This window comes from Strigops habroptila, chromosome 3 (assembly GCF_004027225.2).
Source record: "Strigops habroptila isolate Jane chromosome 3, bStrHab1.2.pri, whole genome shotgun sequence".
Classification (NCBI taxonomy): domain Eukaryota; kingdom Metazoa; phylum Chordata; class Aves; order Psittaciformes; family Psittacidae; genus Strigops; species Strigops habroptila.
In genome coordinates this window covers 73,994,555-74,016,056 of record NC_044279.2, presented here as the reverse complement: position 1 = coordinate 74,016,056, position 21,502 = coordinate 73,994,555, and the positions used below count along the sequence as shown (strand labels likewise).

Here is a 21,502-nt window from a genome sequence, read left to right as displayed (position 1 = left end):
ACATTTTAAGCCTATGGTAGTTAACAGGTGAAATTCATTGGAAGTAAAATTTAGCCCATGGCAAAATGGCAATAAGAGTAAGAATTGCATGCCTGAAAAATCAGGACCTTCATGCTGATGCTAAATATAGAAATTCTTTAGAGCTCCTCATCTAAACCAATGTCCAGTTATCCTGTATCTTTATGTTAATTACTTTGGAGAAAATAAGACCTTCCTGATACTTTTACCTTTCCCTTAAAGATACAAATATTTGAAAAATAAGAAAACATCCTGTTTTTTTGATGCCAGTTGGTTTTTCAGCTGAACTTTTCTTCAATATGTGGAAGCTTATTGAGTTATTTCTGAATACATTTGAGAAGTTGTAACTAAATTGTTTTTGGTAAAAGTATCATTGAAAACACCATGTAAAACATCTGAAAGACTGAAAAGTTCAACAAGCTGGTAAGGTCATCTTTCAAGGGAGAAGAAAATGAAAAATGTGTAATAAATCTGAACCATCTTTTCTAGGCAGAAACTGGTCCTGAAAGTCCTATGACCACTGCCTAGAACTGGCACTCAGTTCTCTGTGATGGCTTTTCTTGAGTATTAACACAGTAGTTGGGGGGAGAGGCTGCTCCTTCTGAGTTCAGCCAAATTACTTGTAAACTGTCTTCTGTCAATTAAAGCATTTTAGACTTCACGGGAGTGGGCTTCCTCATGGCCTGTGGATGGGGCTCACTGCCCAGGCACTGCAAGCCTGACACACTTCTCAGTGCTTTTTCAGAGCTTGTTGAATTCTACCGGGGAGCGAGTTGAGTGGAGGTATTGTTTCTTTCCCTCAAAGGGCATGAGAGTGAACCCCTTGGACAGAGTGGGAGCCAAATGCCCATGTTTCTTACCAGTGTACAATATGTACATATGTACAACTATAGACTGTTGGCTTTTGAAATGGAAAATGTAACAAAGGTGGTGAGAAGGCAAAAGAGGCTAGCTAAAGGGACATCACCACATTATGCTAGACTTCAAGGGACTTATCAAACTCAAGTGAGTGTTGCAATTGTGTAAGCATAGTGCAGGAATTCGCATTATGCAGACATAGAAGTATGTCAGTTGCGTGAATGATCTTATAAATCTCTTGTAACTGCTGGGAAAGTGTCTGGATGACAAACTCCCTCAAATGTGTCTGAGTTTTGCCCAAGGGATCACAGACTGACTGATGAACTTGTTTATCCTGCAGCATCAATGCTTCACAGTCACGCAGAATAAGAGCTCCCATCCAGAATGCTGTAATAAGTATTTCTTGTGTTAGGTTGTTAGTACCTGCATGATTGCTCCTTTTATTTCCATGCCCTTTGCAGCCCTTTGTGTTGACCAAGACCTTGCATCTCCAAATCCACCCAACAGTCAGGCCCTATTTGTTTTTTTTTATTCTTGTAAAATCATTTTATGGATAAAATTGGTTCAGGTTGCATTTGAGGTTCAGTGTAGATCCTTCACCTCATAGATTGCTTTAGCTAATGTCAGTCACTGCCTTTCAAATCAAGTGATGTTCTCAGTCTTGAAAGTAAGTTTTATACCATACTTCCCTTCCATGTTCAGGGTAAATCCATGAATCCTATTCTCCAATATCTTCCTGCTGCCTAGCAAATTGCCAGTTAATTTACTACCTGTGAGCCAAATCCCTATGTAGTAGCTGTTCCCTGGAGAAAGAAACTGCTTTTTCAACAATTCAGTGACAGAAGTCTTTTCTTGGGACCAAAGTTCTTGATTCAAACAATTTAAAAGACACATATTCTGAAGGCAGTAGAAACTGTGCAGTACATAATTCATGTGACCAATTTTCCTATAAGAGGGGGAAAGCAAAGCAAAAATAGTTTGCTTAATACACGTAATGAGAAAAAGTAGACTTCGTAAGGGAGCACTGCAGCTGGCAGGTATCTAGTCATTGCCATTCAATAGAGGCATCCTGCGTTTTCAACACTGCTGTCCTGTACTGACAGGTTCAAAGGTCCAGTTGTATCTTAATCATCGGCACCAGTGGGCAGCCACTAGTAAGGAAAGGCAGATGGCACTGCAAAGCCTGTCTTTGAAGCTAGAACGAAGCTGAATACCTGCTCAGAAAAGCTATTTATTCTGTGTTCATTATGGGACTGAAACACAAAGCCATACCCCTGGGTCCCTGTTGCTGTCTCAAATCAGTGCATCTCCAGGGGAAGTCCTGTCTCTCATGACAACTGCCATCTCGATCAGCACGCTGCAAATTGAGCCAGGGAATCACTGCATCTAAAAGCATAAGTTATCACAACTTGTGTTGGCACATCAGCACCGTGCAGGTCTTGTGCCCAGAGAGGAGCTGCATGCTCTGTGATCCCCCTCTGAGCCAGGGGTTGCAGAACCTAAAAGGAAAGGTTTTATTTCACACACTGTCAGGGAAGCTGGGAAAATACTTGGGAAAAGGTCAATAGGCTATTTACAAAAACTCTGAAAAGACCCTTTTACGGTCTCAGCTTTGCAAATGTTGAAGAAGCCGCACAGTCTGAAGCACTGAATTGTCAGAGGTTTCTTGTGTGCTTTTAAAGGTGCTGGCTCTGTGGGCAATGTGCATTCATTTGGCTGGTCACTGCACAGCCTGTGGCATGTTTGAACTCTTGGTCTGAAGTGTCCTGCAGCTACCTGGATAGAGGGGCTGCACTGGAAAATGTCAGTCCTTTTTAAAACAGGAAAAAAGGAAGCACTGTGGGAGAAATTATGATTAAAAACAGTGTTTGCCCCCTCACTGCAAAATACAGGTAAAAATAAAATCCAGTGCTTCCAGTCTTTCTGTATTTCTTGCTGACAACCAGTTATGAATTCATGCCATTTTTCTTGCTGCTAAAAAAACTCAAAACAATGATGACTTCCACATTTATTTTTAGTGCACTTCATTGAACTCCATGGTTCATAATAGGGTTAAATTTGGCCCTGAGAACTGGTTTGTCCTGAGTAGCCTGCTGTAACTAATAATGGATTTATGGTCATATTACTTGTCTAAAAATGTAAACGGGATTAGTGGGTTTTCATTGTGAAGCTTTTTCCAATGAAAAGTGATTTTTGGACCAAACCAAGGATTTTTCATTTTTAATTAAATTCACCCATTTAAAAAACAACAACGATGACAACAACAACAAAAACCAACAAGTAATGAGATTGCAATTTTTCAGAAAGAGAAAGTGGAGATAACTTTCTGACAATAAAATACCTGTTTCTTTATAAATACATTTGATCTCAATTTTGAAAGTGGAATGAATATATTTTCTCTGTAGAAATCTTCAATCTTTTTTATTTCTAAACCATGCCTGTGTGGAAACTTTGAAAGTGCCATTAAATGGGTATTATTCCTTCTAGGCTTTGAGCAGAATACAATTGCTGGCCCTTTTGTTTCATTAATTCCCCATACAAATATATATTCAACTCAATTTAGGATCATGAAAGACGTAGGGATTAGAAACCTATTTAGGCTGACTAAATCCCTTGGAAATTTAAAATGGAAAATATTATCACAATTGGGTGTTATATCTACCAAAATTTTGTCTAACTGGTTAATTATTTGCTTGAGAGAATCCCTAAACCTTCTTGTGAAGCAGGGAGCTTTGGCAATGATTGCAATCTCCAAACTAGAAATGCAAGCACATATTGTCATCCGGAGTGGGGGAAAATGCAAAGCAGCTGAGCAATCTTGAATTTTTTTGTTAGAAAGGCTTTGTTTAGAGAACAGGTACATATGCGTAATTGGGAGGAACAGCTCAAGAAGACAGAAATCAAGAAAACAAAATGCCTTGGTATAAAAAATGCATTTAAAGAACAGGCAAAAACTGTCTACGTAAAAGGTGAAAGGGAAGAGAGTGAGAGTACAGGATGGGCTGTGAGAAGGCACACAGCCAAATGGCACTGGAGCAGCGAGCGGATGAACTCTGAGGGTTTGCTCCCTCCTGCCTCTAAAGCAGCAGGACTGTGGTGCATCCTACTGTAGTTCAAAGTGTGTTCAAAGGCGTGGGCCTCCATCATCCAAAGGTTTCTTTTCCTGACAATAATAACCTGCAAGGCCCTGATGTTTTGGACTGGCTGCTGAGGCAGGGAAGTAATGCTATTTTGTAAGGCGAGCATTTAACACCACGGGGAGGTGATAACTTTGCAGGAGGAGGTGTGAAATGGTAGACCCTTTTCATACAAAGAAATCTGTGCTGCCAGATGTAATAGGATGGATGAGTTTTCAGCAAGAGACATCTGGCTTTGTGGGATGCTCTCTGTGACTCCTCGGTCAGCAAAAAAATATATCTAAAATGTGATAGCAAGACGTCTCAGGGAGTCCAGGCTAGAGAAATGACCACTCAACTATTTTTAAAGGTGTTAAAGTTGCTTGGCACCATCACAGTTTTAGATGTTCTTCTAGCTTTAAAAACAGTTGGTTTTATTTGTGATGTTTTGTTGGTTTTTTGTGTTGTGGTTTGGTTTTTGTGGGTTTCTGTGTGGTTTCAGTTTGTGGGTTTTTTGTCTTTTTGGTTGGTTGGTTGTTGTTTTTTTTAAAGTAACTTCCCCCCCCCCCCCCCCCCCCCCATCTGAAACGTGTTCTTGGTAGCTATTTCTAAGTTACTATGGCCACCTTGACTTGCCCAGCAGCAAGGGGGTGGGGGTGTCAAGCTGACTTTAAAGGAAGGGTCTACCTTGCCCAGGCAATAAAGAACATGGGTGTGAAAGCCAAAAGACAGAAGAAAGAGCAGGAGGATACATGACCAGTCAGAATAAGAGGCCAGGGAGGAGGTGTAGGGGCATCTTTTCACAGTTATTTACCTATCCGTCACAGCAGACGTTCCAGTCATCTCTGCAGGACACATGACGTCTAAAATCTGTGAAGGAAAAATAATAATCCCATCTGAATGGCTCCAACTTTTTACAGAAGTTAGTTTAAAGCATTTTCTTTTCAAACTTAAATTAGAAGCAGGCTTTTCAAAGCAGTTGAATTACTGAATGTCTCAGTATGATGTTTCTGCATATATGTGCGTGTTTTCAGCATGCCAGTGGCATTATTCCCAGCCTTTCTTAAACTAATGGCCTACTTCAGAGTATTTTTTTCCTCCAAAATGCCAACACGAATCTCTGTAGTATTTTGAATTTCCAAGCTAATTTTCTTCTTTTTGTTGTTGTTGTTTGGTTGTTTGGTTGGGGTTCTGTTGTTGGGTTTGGGGGTTTTTTTTAAGGCTGGTCTCTGAATTAACCATGCAATTGAGTATTCAAGAAGTGAAATATTTTATATGTTGAGGGGAATGATTGTCATGATTTAAGCCCAGCCAGCAACTTAGTGCCACACAGGTGCTCACTCACTCATAGCCCCTTTCCAGTGGGATGAGGGTGAGAGTCAGAAAAAGTAAAACCTGCAGGTTGAGATAAGAACAGTTTAGTAACTGAAATACAGTAAATAATAATATAATATGGAGAAATGAACCCCAAGAAACACAAGTGATGCACAATACAGAATACAGTTGCTCACCAACCACCGTCTGATGTTCAGCTCGTCTGCTCTCATGGTCAACTCTCCCCAGTTTCCACACTGGGCATAACGTGCTGTGGTATGGAATATCCCTTTGACTAGTGTGGGTCAGGTGTCCTGGCAGTGGTCCCTCCTGGCTTCTTGTGCCCCAGGAAACTGAAAAGTCCTTCATCAGGGTAAGCGCTACTTAGCAACAACTAGAACATCAGTGTGTTGTCAGCATTGTTCTCAGACTAAAGCCAAAACATAGTGCTGCACCAGGTACTAGGAAGGAAGTTAACTCTATTCCAGCTGAAACCAGGACAATAATAGATTGAGCCAGCATGGGATGTTGTATTTTTATAATACAAGCTTTGATAGGGATAAGATCCTTCTAACATACCTGCTTTTATCAGAATGTGATATATGACTATCAGGATACATGTATAAGGAAGAGGGGAGAAAATTAAAGGAATGCATCACTATCTTATCTTCTCCGTAGGTGCTTTTCAGCTTTATGTATTTTGTAGTTCTGTGTCTATTTAACTATCAATCTGCATGCTCAGGCCTGGATTGACATAACCATCTATCCTGCAACCCTTTTACTTCTGTCTCTACTTCTGGAATGATGGGAGGATTTCAGGTGTGTGAAGGCCTCCTTGAGAAAGCAAAACAAAGTGCTAGGGTATTGTTTTTGAAATGGAAATGCATCCAGCAGCAGGTAGAAACCCAAACTCCATTGCTCTGTAGTTTCCATCACAGGAAAACAGCCTTGCAGTCAGCATGTCCTTGTGTACTAGTGTGGCAGGGGTCTGATGTATTTCAAGCTTGTAATTCCTTCTTTAATGTGCTTTTTATTCCCATATGCTTTTCCTCTTTCCATTTTCCAGATGATGTTTCTTTCAGAGTTGTGGAGGGTCATCAGTATTCCCGGGAATAGATTCACAGGGGGAGAATAAAAATGGGATGTAGCCCTTGTTTTCCTCATTAGTGCTGCCTGATGAAATGTGTGTGCTCCTGTTCGTGAGAGAGGAGGGGTGTCACACTACCATGCAGCCAGTGCCTCCACATCAGGCTGCATCTGGCCCAGCGTATGAATTGCTCTCATTTTAAAGAAACTCATTTGCTAGCCCTGTATTTTTCAGATGCATCACTGCAGATGTGAAAAGCTGGATTATGCCTAGAGTTTTGCAGTAGAATTTCCTCTCTGCTGCTTTGCTGAGGCAAATATATTCTCCCTTTTCTTCTCTTCCCCCCACCAAGATCCACAGTCATGATCTCAGCCTAAGTAGGTACTTACCAGAAACAGCGAATGTTTTAACTGATAATGGGTTTTTTTGACTAAAGAGACTATTAAACAAAACATGTCTTGCTTGACAACAGTTTTTAAATAAAACCACAGTGGATTATAATCTTCTACATGCTTCTGTAGTATTTGTGAAAGTTCAGCAAAAAATTGTGGAAAAACACTATTCCTCTTTTTAACTTACTGGGGCTGAACCAGAAAGGCAGGCAGAAGACAGGGAAGTGAGGACATGTACTCTTTCCTCGCAGGTTCCTAATCCATAAATCACTATTGATAGGGGTAGTTGCTGGGCATCTTTTCTGCCCTCTTCACAAATAAAAGTAGTAAAATCAGGCATGAGTCCTTGAGGGAATGCTGGTGAGGAATAAGAACTAACATTTGGATTGAGGTCTCTATGAATGGCTGTTTGTCATTACATGATGTGCATTGTTTAAGATTTTGCATATGCCCCTAGAGGCTGTGACAATCTGCCATTTCTTATAGTAATGAATGAGCTTTCCAAAGTGGATTACATGAAGTACAATATTTCAGGCTAATTTTGAGCACTGTGTTTGCTTTGAAAGGTTGCAAACTCTTTAAATCCACTCTAAAATGGCTAAACTTAGAGCTGTATGATGAAGCGTTTTAAGCTTTCTGAAACAGAATTACATGAGAAATTGCTTTTACAAAAAGTCAACAAAAATGTTTTGCCCTGCACAGTGTAGAAATATTTACTTACTGCAGAATCAGAAAACAAAAATAACTTCCTAGTTCAGACAGTACATATGCAGATGCTTTTCTTCAGCACCTTCTTTCAGAAGGGCTTGTCCCAGAAAGTCGTCATCACTTTCTAAGTGAGAGCCCCAGCAAAACAAGATATTTTTGGTTACAGTGTTATGCTGCCTGCAATGACTGATAGCTCAGCCAGATACTAAACTGGGGACTCCTGGCAAGGGCACTGGGACTGCTGAACTTCCTTGGCAGCTCAGAAGAACTGTTTCTTTCCATTTCCAGGTTGTATGATTCTTTCCTTCAATTTCTTTTCCTCCTCCTCCATCAATAAAGGTGAAGTGAGTTCTTTACTAAAAATGTTAGGAAACTAAAACAAGAGTCAACAACGTAGCTCAGCTTTTAGCTTCTCCAATTTGTTTCCTTTCCTTTGGGATGCCCCTATTATATCTGTAACTTGGTCCCAGCTCATAGGCTGTGTTGGCACAGTGAATTGGGTAAGAGCACTTCATGGATGTGGGTAATAGCACTGCATGGATGTGTCTGTTGCCCTGTGTGGAGGTCAGAATTGGTGCTGGCCACACGGCTGTGGGGCAGAGACCAGGGCAGGTGGTGCTGCACACCAGGAACAAGGGGTGAAGGCAACTGCTGCATACATAAAACTCACCCAGTGCCTCCCAGCTGCCAGGCAGGCTTTCGTCAGTGCTGACAGCCTGTCCTTTTCATGAGCATCAAATTAATCCCAGCACTAAAATAAATCTGAAATTGAGCCATGGCTGATAAAAAATCCACAACATGTCCTTGTTGCCTTCTACATGTGTCTGTCTCCTGTCTCTGCTAGAAGGGCTCCTTAACCAGCTCTCCGTGAGCAAACAAATGAGAAGTGAGCAAATCTAGCAGTCATCTTTCCCTATGGTGCCTCAATCGCTGTAGGCTGTGACACATGAACGCTCCCAATGGTAGGGTTTACATGACAATTTAATTTTAAAGAATGAGGACACGTATGTTTCTGGCAGTTGTGTAATTAGTGCAGTTCCTTGGCAGACTCACCACAGTTCCTTATGCTTCTTATAGGGAAAGGTAGAAATGGCAGGCAGATTCTAGCAGACAGAGGTTTTCCGGGGTAGGAGTCAAAGCCCTTGCTGGAGTTGGTAAAAGCTTATCCAAAAGATGGCTTCAGCTTAATTCCCTGCCTTCAAACTTACATGGACTTTTGATTTCCACACCCAGGACTTGAATGTGCCCTAGGGACTGACCCAGAGAGCGAGTATATAAATAGGGAATGTGATCAGTGGGCTCTTATTAGTGGGTTGGCTACATATTGATGATGCCTATGAGTGGTTCTGTTTTAAACTGAATGAATTCTGTTTTCATCCCAAATCTTTATGCCTTTACTGTATTGGTATCAAACACAAAGACTTCTGGAAAAAATGTGGCAAACATTGAGAGAGGAGAAGGAAAGGCCTCGCATAATTTAAAGCTATTCTTTGTGCCAGCACTTTTGGAGGAGTGCTGAACAGGGTGGGAAAGATCTTAATCTCAACCCTTATAGGAGGGCAGGGGGCAATGAGAATAAAGCTAACAAGGCAGAAAAAGCATGTACTTTAATTCTGAGAAATTGCCTGAATTACAAGAGTTACACTTCTGCTTCTCTGAAGCCAGGGACATGAGTCCTGAGAAGCACCGGCTCACCTTAGAGAAGTACTGCAGAGTTCTGAGTTTGTACTTCAGAAACTCATGACCACACAAGATGAGGTTCACTGAATGCTCATAGTTACCTGGTGCTCACCCTGTCCTGACCATTGGTGAGGTGCTTTGCTGAACTGGAATGATCGGGCAACAAATAAATACACCTGCACTCAATCCATTTTGTCCTGAGACATTCTTTTGGGATGGCTATAGAGAAAAGAGAGAAGTGTCTTTGTGTGCAGGTGCTTCCACCCCGTCTCAAGATTACAAATCCCCCATCATTTACACACAGCCATGGTTGAGGCTACTCCAAACTATCCTGGCTGATCTGACTCTATTGAAAGGCTGAAGGATAAAGTTTGGCTACAGATGAGCCAGCTTTCTCTCTGTTGTTCCTGCTTTCATATTTTTTGCTTCCTTCTTTTTTTTTTAAATTGAATTCTATGGTGAGACTGTGTGCTTCTCTGCCTCTTTAATCTTTCACTTTGAATTCATTTGCAATGTGAGAGATCGAGTTTGTGTTTCAGGATGTGGGACCATGATAACACATCTCAAATGGTAAAAGTCTGCATAGTAATTGATTACCCATGATCCTCCTTGGCCACGTCCTCTGTTACAAATTCAACACCGGGGACACAGAGAGAAGGGATTGGGGAGGGGAAAAGGGAAGGAAGAAGGCACTGAAGAGTTTTAGAAGGATTTGTGTTAATTCCTCCAAGACATCCCTATGTGATGTTTGTCAGTCAATAGGAGATTAGATTGAAGAGAGCATAGCCACTGTTAATCCTCTTCTATCCATTCCCACAATGGGTATTAATATAGGAACAAAATACACACAGACTTGTAAAGGATATCTTTTTTTTTTTTTCCGATGCACATCAAGGAAAGCACTGAAGATCAGAGTCTTTTTGGTCTCATTTTTCCCAGGAAGATAGTAGTCAATGGGGAATTTCACATGAGTGCCAGACTGTGAGACTCTCAGGTTCCCTCTGCCACTGCAGACCTCTTGGCCCAGAGCTGTAATGGTAGCCAGGCAGGATAAGCCTTTCTACTTTCAGCCATGTTGGAGATAAAGGGCAGTGATTTAGGATCTCTGTTGCCTTTAAGATAGACCATGCAATTCAAACTTTGTCATTACCATGAATCTTCTGGGGGTTTTATAGCACATTTTTGTTATGAAGAAAGCTCCTTTTCATTCATCCAGTGTCAGCACAAAGACTAAGGAGTCTTTCCAGTCAGCCAGAGCCAGCTGTGCTGAGAACCATTTCAACTCCAGTTTTTCCATCTGGCCTGTTCTCTCACCTATCTCTTTATTAGTGCTTATCTGGCTTATTTACATGCTTAGAAAGAAAGGGAAACATTAGTGCTTAATAACTAGTTTCCTCCACATGCACTAGTTGCACCATTCTAAGCATCTTCATGCCTTGCTTGAAATGACTTTAAAGAGCTCCTGTATTCCTGCTGTCTTATGCATCTTCGCCAGAGTAAGAATATATGCTCTAAAATAGGTCACTGTGCACATCTTCTTTTAGGTAGCAGACTGGCAGTGAAGAGGGGAGCAAGTGAAGAAGGCAGTGAAGTAGGCAGAAAAAACAGACTTTCTTTTTTCGTTCTCCCACCTCTTATTTTTCCCTAGTAACAAAAGAAAAAGAAAAAAAGGAAATTAATGAAAAATTAATGCAAGATGCAAGGCTGATTTTTCAGTAGGCTTTGCCTAAATTTGAACATTCTAATTCTTGATGGCAAATTCCCTGCATCTTGCCAGTACTAACCTTTGCAGAAGACTAAGTATATGATAATAAGAATTTCTATAGTAACTTATCATAAGGTACTGAAGTGATTCAGAAGCACTAGCCTATCCTTGGAATAACCTTCTGAAGCAGTTAGTTATCAGTTCTTCTCTTTTACATACAGAAAAGCAGTGATGCAGAGCGTTGAAGCAACTTTCCCGAACTTATTCATAGCCTGTGGCATAACTCAGTATCGAAGCACAAGTCTCTAGGCTCCAAAACTGGTGCTTTATGCACAGGGCCACCTTCCTTAAGGCAGCCCACTGCCAGGCAAAGTGACAAGTGGGACTTAATTCTTCATTTCCAGTCAGCACTGAGCAGTGGAGAGTCTCTGCTTCCTTTGCTTTTGGTCAAGCCTTTTCCGTGCAGGGAAATAAATAATCCATTTGCTGTTTCTTTCTGACATATCATCTAACATGCACGGCTCAGACATCTAAAACACAGGTGACCAGAAGTAGAATCTGTTTTAAATATATAATTGTCCAATTTCTTTCAAGGTTCTGGAAAAATATTCCCTATGACACACAGGAACTTTAAGTAGGTTTCAGAGGCACTACCTGTCACTTTCAAGCAGAAGAGTGATAAGTCCTTTGCATCAACTTTATCCATGGTCTCTCTCCTTCCCTCTTCCCTTGTTTGTATCCTTTACCCCAGTATCTGACTTTGACAAGCTTTCTGTCAGTCTCCAGGCTACCCTGTCCCGCACACAGTACGTCAGTTTACAGCAAAGCAGGGACATGCCATTCTTCCAACAGAGCATGTGAAGGGTAGAGCAGCTCAGGGGTTGTTTCAGCCCACTAGTCCAAGCCCTCCTCTACTCCTTCTCTCTAGTAGAGGTTGTGGGGCTGGAGGGGAGTATGGATAACATACTGACCTCTGCAGGCTGGGCTTCAGCTGCTCCTTTGGCTGAACCCAGTGATTAGCTAACGCATATAATAAAAATCCCTCCCGATGCCCCAAACTACAATGGTTTAATTGCCTTTCTTCCCTGGTACATCCGTATGTGTCACGGTTGAGCAATACTTCATCATGAAGGTACCAGCCAAGCCTTGAAAATCAAGCCTTTTTTATCACATGCTGTGGCAAGCTTTCAGAGACAGGCAGCTAAGGCATGTTCTCTATAAAAGAAGCAGAAAACCGCATGCAACATCCAATACTGTCCTGACTGAAATAAAATCAGGGCCCAGCCTTCCACGTTATCGGGCACCTTGACAGAGCTCATGTCACCCAAAGCAGCCTTCCAAAAAGTCACAGAGCTCTTGGAAAGATGAGCAGACTGGCCTTGCTGTAATTACTTGGGGTTATTCTAGCATCTACACCCAATTCTCTTTCACTTTTTCCCTTTGCCCTGTCAGAGCTTTTATCCCCTCCTTGTTTACTCAGGTATCATTACCACATTGCTCCAAAGAGCTCAGATATATTTCCTTTCAGGTGCAGCTTTAGTGAACAATAAATTTAACTCCAGTCACCCATAACACTTTTAACTGATTTAAGCTCTCTTTTCCTAAACTCAGGGGCTGCTCAAGGTAAAACTCTTCTCCACGTTCCCCCTTCCTCCCAAACAAAGGTCTCTTCCACACTGATTGATTTACTATCATCGCCTCTTACATCCCAGCTGGAGCTGAAAAGCTCCACCTGCTGCTATTACTCAGCAGTAATCACACTGCACTTTCATGCAGGCTTCAGGCATTCATCATGAGGATGACTCAATAAGCCAGCCCTGCATTGATGAAAGGCTTTAGAGCCTCTGTCTGTCTTACACATGCAATAGCCACCTTCTGGATAAACTCTGGTGTGTGTTGCAGGGGGGAAGGGAGAATGTGTTTTATGATGAATAACTCACCAGAATTTCTCCTCTCCTCCATACTCTCAAGCTGTCTGAGAACCAACCAAGTATTCCTTGCAGTCACACATCACTCCTGGAATATTTCCTATAAAAGATGCTCTGTGTGTAGCTTATCCTCGGACAGTACCCTGGGGAGCTCTCAAACTCAAAGCTGCAGGACAGATGCACCTTGTATTTGCTGTGTGGAGCCCAGTCTGTAAGCCAGGACATTGGTACCTGGTACTCCCAGGAGGCCCAAATCCTTTGGCTCCTTTGCAGGTTGAGACCCTTTGGCTGGCCTTGAGCTCTCGGCATGACTACACTCATACCTGGGCTTCAGCCTGATGTGCTCAAACTCCTCCCCAGCTGCAGCCCGATCACTGTGCAGGCGCACATGCAAGTCCCCTCCTTCACCTCCTCCTTTGTCTAAAACTAGCCAAAGGACTGGACACCACCCATCCCTAATTACCCTCGGGGGCAAACAAGAAGGAAGGAGAAAGCTGGAGATGAAATGTCCACTTGTTTTTCCCCAAAGCTATTTCCTCTGCTGCTGCAGGAGCGACTGTGCACATGTGTCACAGAGGAACTCACAGAAATATTGATTGGTTACCGGCGAGGTACTTCTGTTCCTGTGCTGGGCAAATATAACTCCAGTATGAAGGTCTCCAGAGAGCTCAAAATTCACTTTTCATAACCATTATGTGATATTCCCTTACAGCCATCTGGCAAAACATTTCTGCTAAATCACCAGAACGTATCTGGAAAGCAAGCAGAGCATATACTTGCAGGGTCATGCAACATTTATTTACCACTTGCAGGGTTGTTTGGGTTTTTTTTAATTATTTTGTTGTGGAATAACATTTATCCAGCTTTGGGAAGGCAGGAAACAAACCCAGAGCCAAGAAAACAAGCCCTGCTCTCGGCACTGCCACAAGCTCTGTCTATAGCATCCCATCAGCTTCTCCAGTGTTTTGGGTCACCCTAGCCCCTGATAAAAGTGGTGTTTCTGACTGCTGAGGGGTGGTAAGGGTGAGCACGTTGGTGTGATGGGAAGTGTCAAATGTTATGGTGGAGTTGCTGAACAAGTGTTCCTCCTTCACTTCTCTGGGCTTTCTTTGATCTCCCTTATGCAGGCTGTGGAACACATCACTGTGTATTTTTAGACATTCACATCTACATATATAAAACAGTCTCTATATTAGCATATATACATCTATATATAGCCCCACACCAATAATATTATCGGGGGGGCAGTTACAAGTCTGAAATATAGCAGACCTGCATGCTTGTGCCAGTGGGATTGCATCAAAGCTGGCTGAGAATATAAACAGACTTCTTTCTTTTTCCCCCCAGGTATCAACACTTTGAAAATTCAGCCCATTCGGCAACTGATATAAACTAGAAAGGAAAAAAGGGAGAGCTGCCAAACCATTGCATTTGGAAATGTTGAAAGACTTTTTCCCCTTTCAAAATTAAAAGAGTCATTGAAAATGTGATACATTTTACCTTCTGTAATTGGGAAACACTGTTCTCTCCTAATTATTTCTGTCCCAGGCTTTCTGACATTCTTAGAAATTTTTTGGTCTGGAGTTCTAAAGGTGTTTCACCTTAAATATGCCTAAAGATGCAGAAAAGTGTGCATAGTTTTGAAAGATAAGACTGAATTTCATTATGCAGTGTTAGCTACCAAAGCATCTTTACAAAACTGGCCCTTTTTATCTCTGTAGGTGAGTGTCACAAGTATTCTGGCAATGACTCGATGCGTCTGTAGTCATTACGACTCATAACTGCTTGATCTTATCTACTCCAGAACTCCACAGAGACTTGGTCCTGATTTCCAGAGAGAGAAAAAAGCTCATCCTCCAGCCCTCCAGTTCTTCAATTTCATGCACTTTAATTGCTAAATCAAATAATTAAGCAAAAGTATAACATAAAATAAATATTAACCCAATTTATTTTAATTTACTTTGATATAAACAAAAACAATTAATCTAATTATCAGGTTAATTAAAACATTATTAATAAATCAACAACTTTATGAGCTTTATCTAACACACTGGAAGTGAGCCGTTAGCTGCCAGCCATAAGCACAACACAGCATTATCAGCACCAGCTGGAACGTCTTATTCCATCTGAGTGGCAGATATAGCAAGGTGCCAGTCACTTTCTGATCAAAGGTGATACTGATGTTCATTAAGATAGTCTGTTTAAATTACAGATGGTCAGTTGGTAGCCAATATCTGTGCTTTGCCAAAAGAGGTCACACAAAAACATCCTGGTGCGTGTCAAAACGATGCAGCTTGTTACATGCAAAATTCAAACGGAAATGTACAGAGAAATACTTTCAGGATTAATCACACAACATTCCCAATCAGAAATTTCATGCATGCATGGTTCTGGAAAGCGGCCATTTAGCTTAGGGATGTCTTAGGTGTTCAGAGTCTACTAGTTAGCTGCCATTAACAGGAAAATCTCTGGATTATCTGCACACACACATATGTGCATACACCAAGAGCAAGCATCATCAAGTGTCACAAGTCTTCTTTTACTGAGATTGTTGCTAGAACTTCCACAAGAAAAAGATCACAAAAAGACAACACCTTGAAGCATTTTCCGTTTAAGTAATATGATTTCTGTGACTTTCCTCTGAGAGCTTCAGGAAGCTAGCACATTATTCAGAAAATCATGCAACAGTTTCCTTGAACTACCTGTTTAATACTAATAACTTTTCTTAACCAGATTAACCAGATGTCAGGTCAGATGATCCTGCATAATTTAGGTTATCTGCCTACCTTTTGTGGCTTCCTGGGAAGGCAGAGGAAACACAAAAAAAAGTTGGGGGTGGTAGTTATGTGGTGGCAGCAGCCCGCACAGTTTCAGTGGCTAGGGAACAGAAACAAGATATTTGATTTTCAGAAGAGGTGGTACGACTTATCCCACTTCCTCGTAACTCCTGCTCACCAGTTTCTTGGCAAATTGAAATGAGATGCTTCTGAATTCAGCAGCATCGCTTGGTATATCACAGGGGAAACAAAAATCCATCCTATCAGACAGAGAATTTATAAATCTTTTAATATTCCAGATCATGGCTCAACTAATAGATGCCACTTATTCTATCCTACAAAAGCCCCAGCTCAAAAATTACTTGGAAATGCAGAGCTAGCAAAATGCTGGTACTAAAGACAGCAATTCTGTCAACGGCAGTTGCTAATCTAGAGACCCACCGAACTGTTTCCTGACAATTCAGTGCTTGTTTCAAGCTGCATTTTGAGCCAGGTAAATGTCAGAGAAAATATTACCTTTTGTCAGCACGAAAACATGGAAGTTTCCCTGTACAGCCTTTGATTTTTAAGCGAAGTTTCCTAGGCACAGACCTGTCCCAGCACAGCCTCCAGAACAGAAAGGCCTGATCCGAGTTAGGTCCCCTTACTCTAACTGGATTAAAATCTGTATGAAAAAAAAAATTATAATCATAATGATTAATTAATGAATAGCTCAGATTTTATTGTAAAGGGGCAGTATTTGTCAAAACTCCTGCAAGCAGTAAAAGGTTCTGCTGTTCTCAGTAATGACATTGGAGACCCACTGGGTCCTATTGCAGCACATAAAGCCCTCCCCTTCCCCTATGGAAGATAAACGTGACTCATGACAGAATACGGCTTAGCTGATTTCGTTTGAAAGGCTACGATGGTCCCTCTGTACAACTTGATGTAACTGGCGTACATCAAAAGGCACAAAAATACTCAGAGGCACGTTCCCCAGCACAGGAAATGCCACTGCTGGGAGCAGACTCAGAGATCTGTACAGGGCAGTGGTGGGGCAAGGAGATTGCAGAGGGCATGCAAAGATCACCCTGGCTTTCCCTAGAGGTGCTGCAGGCAGTCACAGTAAACAAAAAGCAGTGGCCTTCTGGAATGCAAAGCAGAGGTGGACTCTAGCAATGGTATCTGTGGAATTTTCTTCAGCATTATCTGCAGTTTGTTCTTCTGTTTCTGGCTGCCCTTGGCACTGCAGCGTTTTGAGGTGATGACTTTCTTGTTGGGTAAAATCTTCGCAGTCTGATTGTGAAGCTGGTCAGGTTCCTCATGCTTCCTCCCACCCTAGAAATGTTTGTTCATCAGGAGAAATCACCTTCCTGTATGCATTACGGCTCCTGATTGACAGTCCGGGTAGAAAGTGTAATTTGTAATGTTGAAGTGAAGTTGACAGGAATAAACTAGGAGTCTGAATTTTTTGCTTTGCAACTATGTTACAGATAAATTGATCTGGCTTCTCCATTGTTTTAGCTATGCAAGAAGAAGAACTTCTTTCTTTTGACACGGTATGCAGCCAGAGCAGTCAGAATGAGGTTCCACTAGCCAGCAGCCAAAGAAAGATATGACATATATGCAGATAAGATGAACGACGTTTTAAATACTAAACATCTTTTCAAAAAAGCCTTTAGGAAGATTAGGGTGTGTGTACTCGTGCCATTATCCTAGCCAAAGGGGAAGCATTGACAGCAATTTATGACCAGCTTGAAACCTTATCTGCAGCCTAAGATTCGCTTCAAGTTTAAGAGACGAGAGTATATGCAATGCTTGAAGGCCAGCACTGAGAACCCAAGACTCCAGGGTCCTACACTCATCTATACTTGAGTTACTTTAATTTAGGATGGATCTTTTAGCCTCCTAACACATCTCTCTCATTCTGTGTCCGTTTTCCCAGTAAAACATCTCTCCTTCTGCTGAATTACTTATGCTGCCTTCTGATGGCTGCACTTAAAAATATATTACAGACTGGAAAGAGCCCAGAAAAAGGAAAAAGAAAAAGCTGATGACAAGGTCTGGATAAACTGCATCACTGAAAAAGTTCACACTCTGAATAGCAAAACCCAGTACCACTTTGGAAGCCCTTCTAAGTGATTAACCTTGGTCTCGCAGGCTTTGAAGGCCAGAAGGTGCTGTTTTGTACGGCATCACCTTTGCAGAGTCCAGAGGTCACCTAAAAAGAGGGACCTTTTCATCCTGTAGAATATCAATGTGTTCACCAGACGTGTCTCACAGCCCCTTTCTATTCTTACACCAACACAGTTCTACCTCTGTTCCTTCTTTGGCCCTTTCTAGCTTTGGAGCATACCTTGGAGACAGAAAAACATGAGTGAAGTTCAACCTTGATATCTGGAGGTGGGTAGAAGTGGTGGAGAGGGCTGGTCATGTTCCAGTGCCTCAGTAGGAGGTGGACAGCTGAGGAAAGGTGTGGGACCAATGTTCTGTCAGTCTGCCCACGCGTTGGGCTGGAGCACACAGAGAACCACGTATACCTTTACCTGGTGGGCTCCATAGAAAGACCGCTAAAGATCTTGATCAGTTCTTCTTAGGCAAAAAAGATAGTTGTTTAAGCAACGTGAAGATAAACTGAGAAATGAGCAGGGCTATAATGTGCTGCAAGGAATTTGTGACCCTCCCTTTTAATTTCCTGACTGCCTATGATAAAGTGTCTCTTTAAATAATCCTGGCTGCTTCTCACAGTTTTTAGAACTTTTTTTTTTAGTGGATAATCCACACTTCCCAGTAACACAAATGCTCCCGATTCTGGGTAGAGAGCAGAAAGCTGAAGCACTTATGTAGGCACTGCCAATTGTCTCTTTGTGTATAAACCCACAGACAGGGAGAATAATAATTGCATGTGAGGTCAGGTGGAGAAAGTGAGCAGTGAAACTGAGGACGGTACTGACTAAACAGAAGAAAGGAAGGAAAGAAGTGTGGAGTGGTGGATCATGCTCAGGCGAACAGTGATGGGATAGAGCAGATCACTGCACTGCTCCAGAGGCAACTTCTCTAAGCGATACTCTCAACTCTTCTCCTGTTACCAACACATTGATTTCTGCTTGACAAGGAAATTGGGCATCAGAGTTTAAATGAAATGGAGTCCTGCTGTTTCCATGGAAATCTCCCATGCCTATCAGATTAATGGAGGGCACACTGTGCTTTGCATAAAAGTAAACAAAATAAGGCTGCTGCAAAGGCAATGGGTTACCTTTCCCATTCAGGCTAAAAATCCCATATGCTTTCTTCACAGACTCCCTTTCCACTCTCTGCTTCAGCAGGGAGATGCTCTGTCCTACATACAGCATTTATTTCAATTGACTGGACCCCATGGAGAGACATAATCCTGGATAACCATCATAAAAAGAATCTTAGAATGGTTTGGGTTGGAAAGGACCTTAAGATCATCTAGTTCCAACACCCTGCCATGAGCAGGGATTCCTCACCCAAGGCTATGTCCAACCTGACGTTGAACACTGCCAGGAATGGAGCATTTTCACCACCCTCACAGTAGAGAACTTCTCCCTTATATCTAACCTGAACTTCCTCTGTTTTAGTTTGAATCCATTACCCCTTGTCCTATCGCTACAGTCCCTGATGAAGAGTCCCTCTCCAGAATCCAAAAATACATGACAGACAAATTACAGTACTAATAGCTTAACACTCTGCAACAAACTATATGTGTCTTTGAAGTATCCAGCTTTTTTATACCAGTTTGGGGGTTTTCCCAAGACCCAGAACTGATTTCCTTCTCTAGTTATAAGCACTTTGTGTGGCTCAGTTAATATAACGTTTTGACTCTACATGTCCCATCCTTCAACCTTCCAACGAAATCAGTCTACTCCTGAAGATGAAACCTTTGGATGTGAAAAAGGAGCACCCAAATAGCAGTTTAACATCCCATTGCAGCCTAGCAGTGGAAGGAGAAAGGTAGGGCAGCATGGGTAAGAAGAGCTTTCGGTTTATTTTTCTGGTTTGCCACAGTACCTGCTATCTAGCTTGACAAAAAAAACCCCAAAAAAACCCAAAACAAACCAGGCTGTTTATCAAGCTTTAACAAACCAAATGATAGCAATTTATTACTGCCCAAGCACTTGAAATAGTTTGCATAAATATTTGTGTAATGCATGTTTACCACTGCATGAGTTATTTCCTACATCAAGCACAGAGACAACATACAGCATGTATTAGCCTGCCTGGAGCTCTCTGCTACCAGAGCTGGACCACTTCCAACCCTTAAATAGCTTGGAAATGTCTATGTTCCACCACATAGTACAGGGTAGGCATTCTCAGCAAAGATCTAAAGCTGCAGTTGCCTCAAGTTTGGCCTTCCAGCCATACAGCAAAATCTCATTTTCCAGAAACAGAATCTTGGGTTTGCTCTGGCAGTGACAGCAGCCTTTGGATGTTCTTCCTTCCTTCCTTCCTTCGGGCCTGGAACATAAGCAGGGATCAGTTTTGTGGTCCCAGGCTCAATTTAAAGTCACAGAAGAGAAAAAAAAAAAAAGGCAGCTCTACTCCTTTTTAAACTTATGCACATAAGGGAGCTACAAACCTAGTTGTTTCTTTCCTAGCACTTTTTATCATTTAAGCAGCATCAAGTTGGCTTGCAACCAAACACTGTAATTTTACCACTACAGTCACAGATTTCAGCAAATTTGTTTTCCCCAGACAAAGAGAGACAGGCTAATAAATGCAGATGAAAGATAAAATGCAGCAGAAAGTGAAGGGATAGGGAAAAAAGAATGAGTACTCTTGTCAGGGTGTGGTGATGAATGGTTAGCTATTATTTTCAGTCTCAGGCGTAACTGGGAATTGTCTTTGGACAAGCTGAAGTTACAGGTCAAGGTCATACCAGAGTCAGGATTATGATTCAATGTCTGGATGATGTTTCTTCCTCTTTTGTCACAGCTGACCCCCACAAAAAGCAAGGGCAGTAGGGCAACACTATTAATATTTCAGCTCAGAAACTAGGGCTGTTTTTCAAGTGGCTAACACATACTAAAACTGCGCGAAACAAGGTGAGGCTACCTCTTAATGAGCTTAGAGGAGGGTACCCAACTGCCCACCAAGGATTTACCAGGACTGGATCCCTAATGTAGATGTCCTAGGCATGTGTTACAGCTGGAAAAGAGAGAAAGCTAAAACCAACAATGACAGCAAAATATTATGTTGCTTGAGACTTCTAAGCATAGTAGCACTGCTGCTGCACAGCTGCCAGGTTGGAGGACTACTGCTATAAGACTGCATACAAAAATTCCCACACTTATGGTTTAGCTCTCCAACCTAGTGGCAACTCAGACTAAGCTCTGCATGGTAATTTTCAACCAAAGACCTGAAATTTTTATCTTGGAACAAAACATTTTACAAAGCCAAAGAAATGATAGCCAGAAAATGAATAAAAACTAAGATGAACCATCCTCTGCTGTTTCCTAATTTATCCTGTTTTATGCATTTCATCACATCAGAAAAAAGCCATTAGTAATTTTACAGTCCTCTAACAGCTTGAGCTGAGGTCACTAAAAAGAAGTGCTCAGCAAGCAGTGAACTGTCCTTAGCATGTTTAAAAGACTTTCCTAGAGTTCCATGATGGTAATCCACTGTTCTAAATCCATTTCAATTTTAGCTGACTTGATTTATCTACATGAACGGTTCTGCTATCACAAGAATTATCTGGATTTATATCTGTGGAAAAAATATACAGCATCACTTGCAAGTTTTAACCTTCTGTTTAAAAGAGTTCGGAAAATGAAGGGCACTGAAGATTCCCCTGTGTTCGCAGAGGAGAGGGGGGATAAGGGGGTCAAGCTGCTCAGTTTCAACTCTGCAGCAAATTTTCAGAGGAGCAGAGGAAATATTTATATATTTGTGAAATGAGAAAAAGACTAAATGAAA

General features: G+C 41.7%; 1 long non-coding RNA gene across 1 annotated transcript; it reads right to left on the bottom strand.

The window, feature by feature from the left end:
• Nucleotides 1-3,303: 3,303 nt before the first annotated feature.
• On the bottom strand, nucleotides 3,304-19,131 carry LOC115605395. The gene is made up of 3 exons (XR_003990587.1): nucleotides 19,054-19,131; nucleotides 6,066-6,068; nucleotides 3,304-3,314 (listed from the first exon to the last, which is right to left on the bottom strand). It is a non-coding gene; the product is annotated as an uncharacterized LOC115605395 (long non-coding RNA).
• Nucleotides 19,132-21,502: the final 2,371 nt, after the last annotated feature.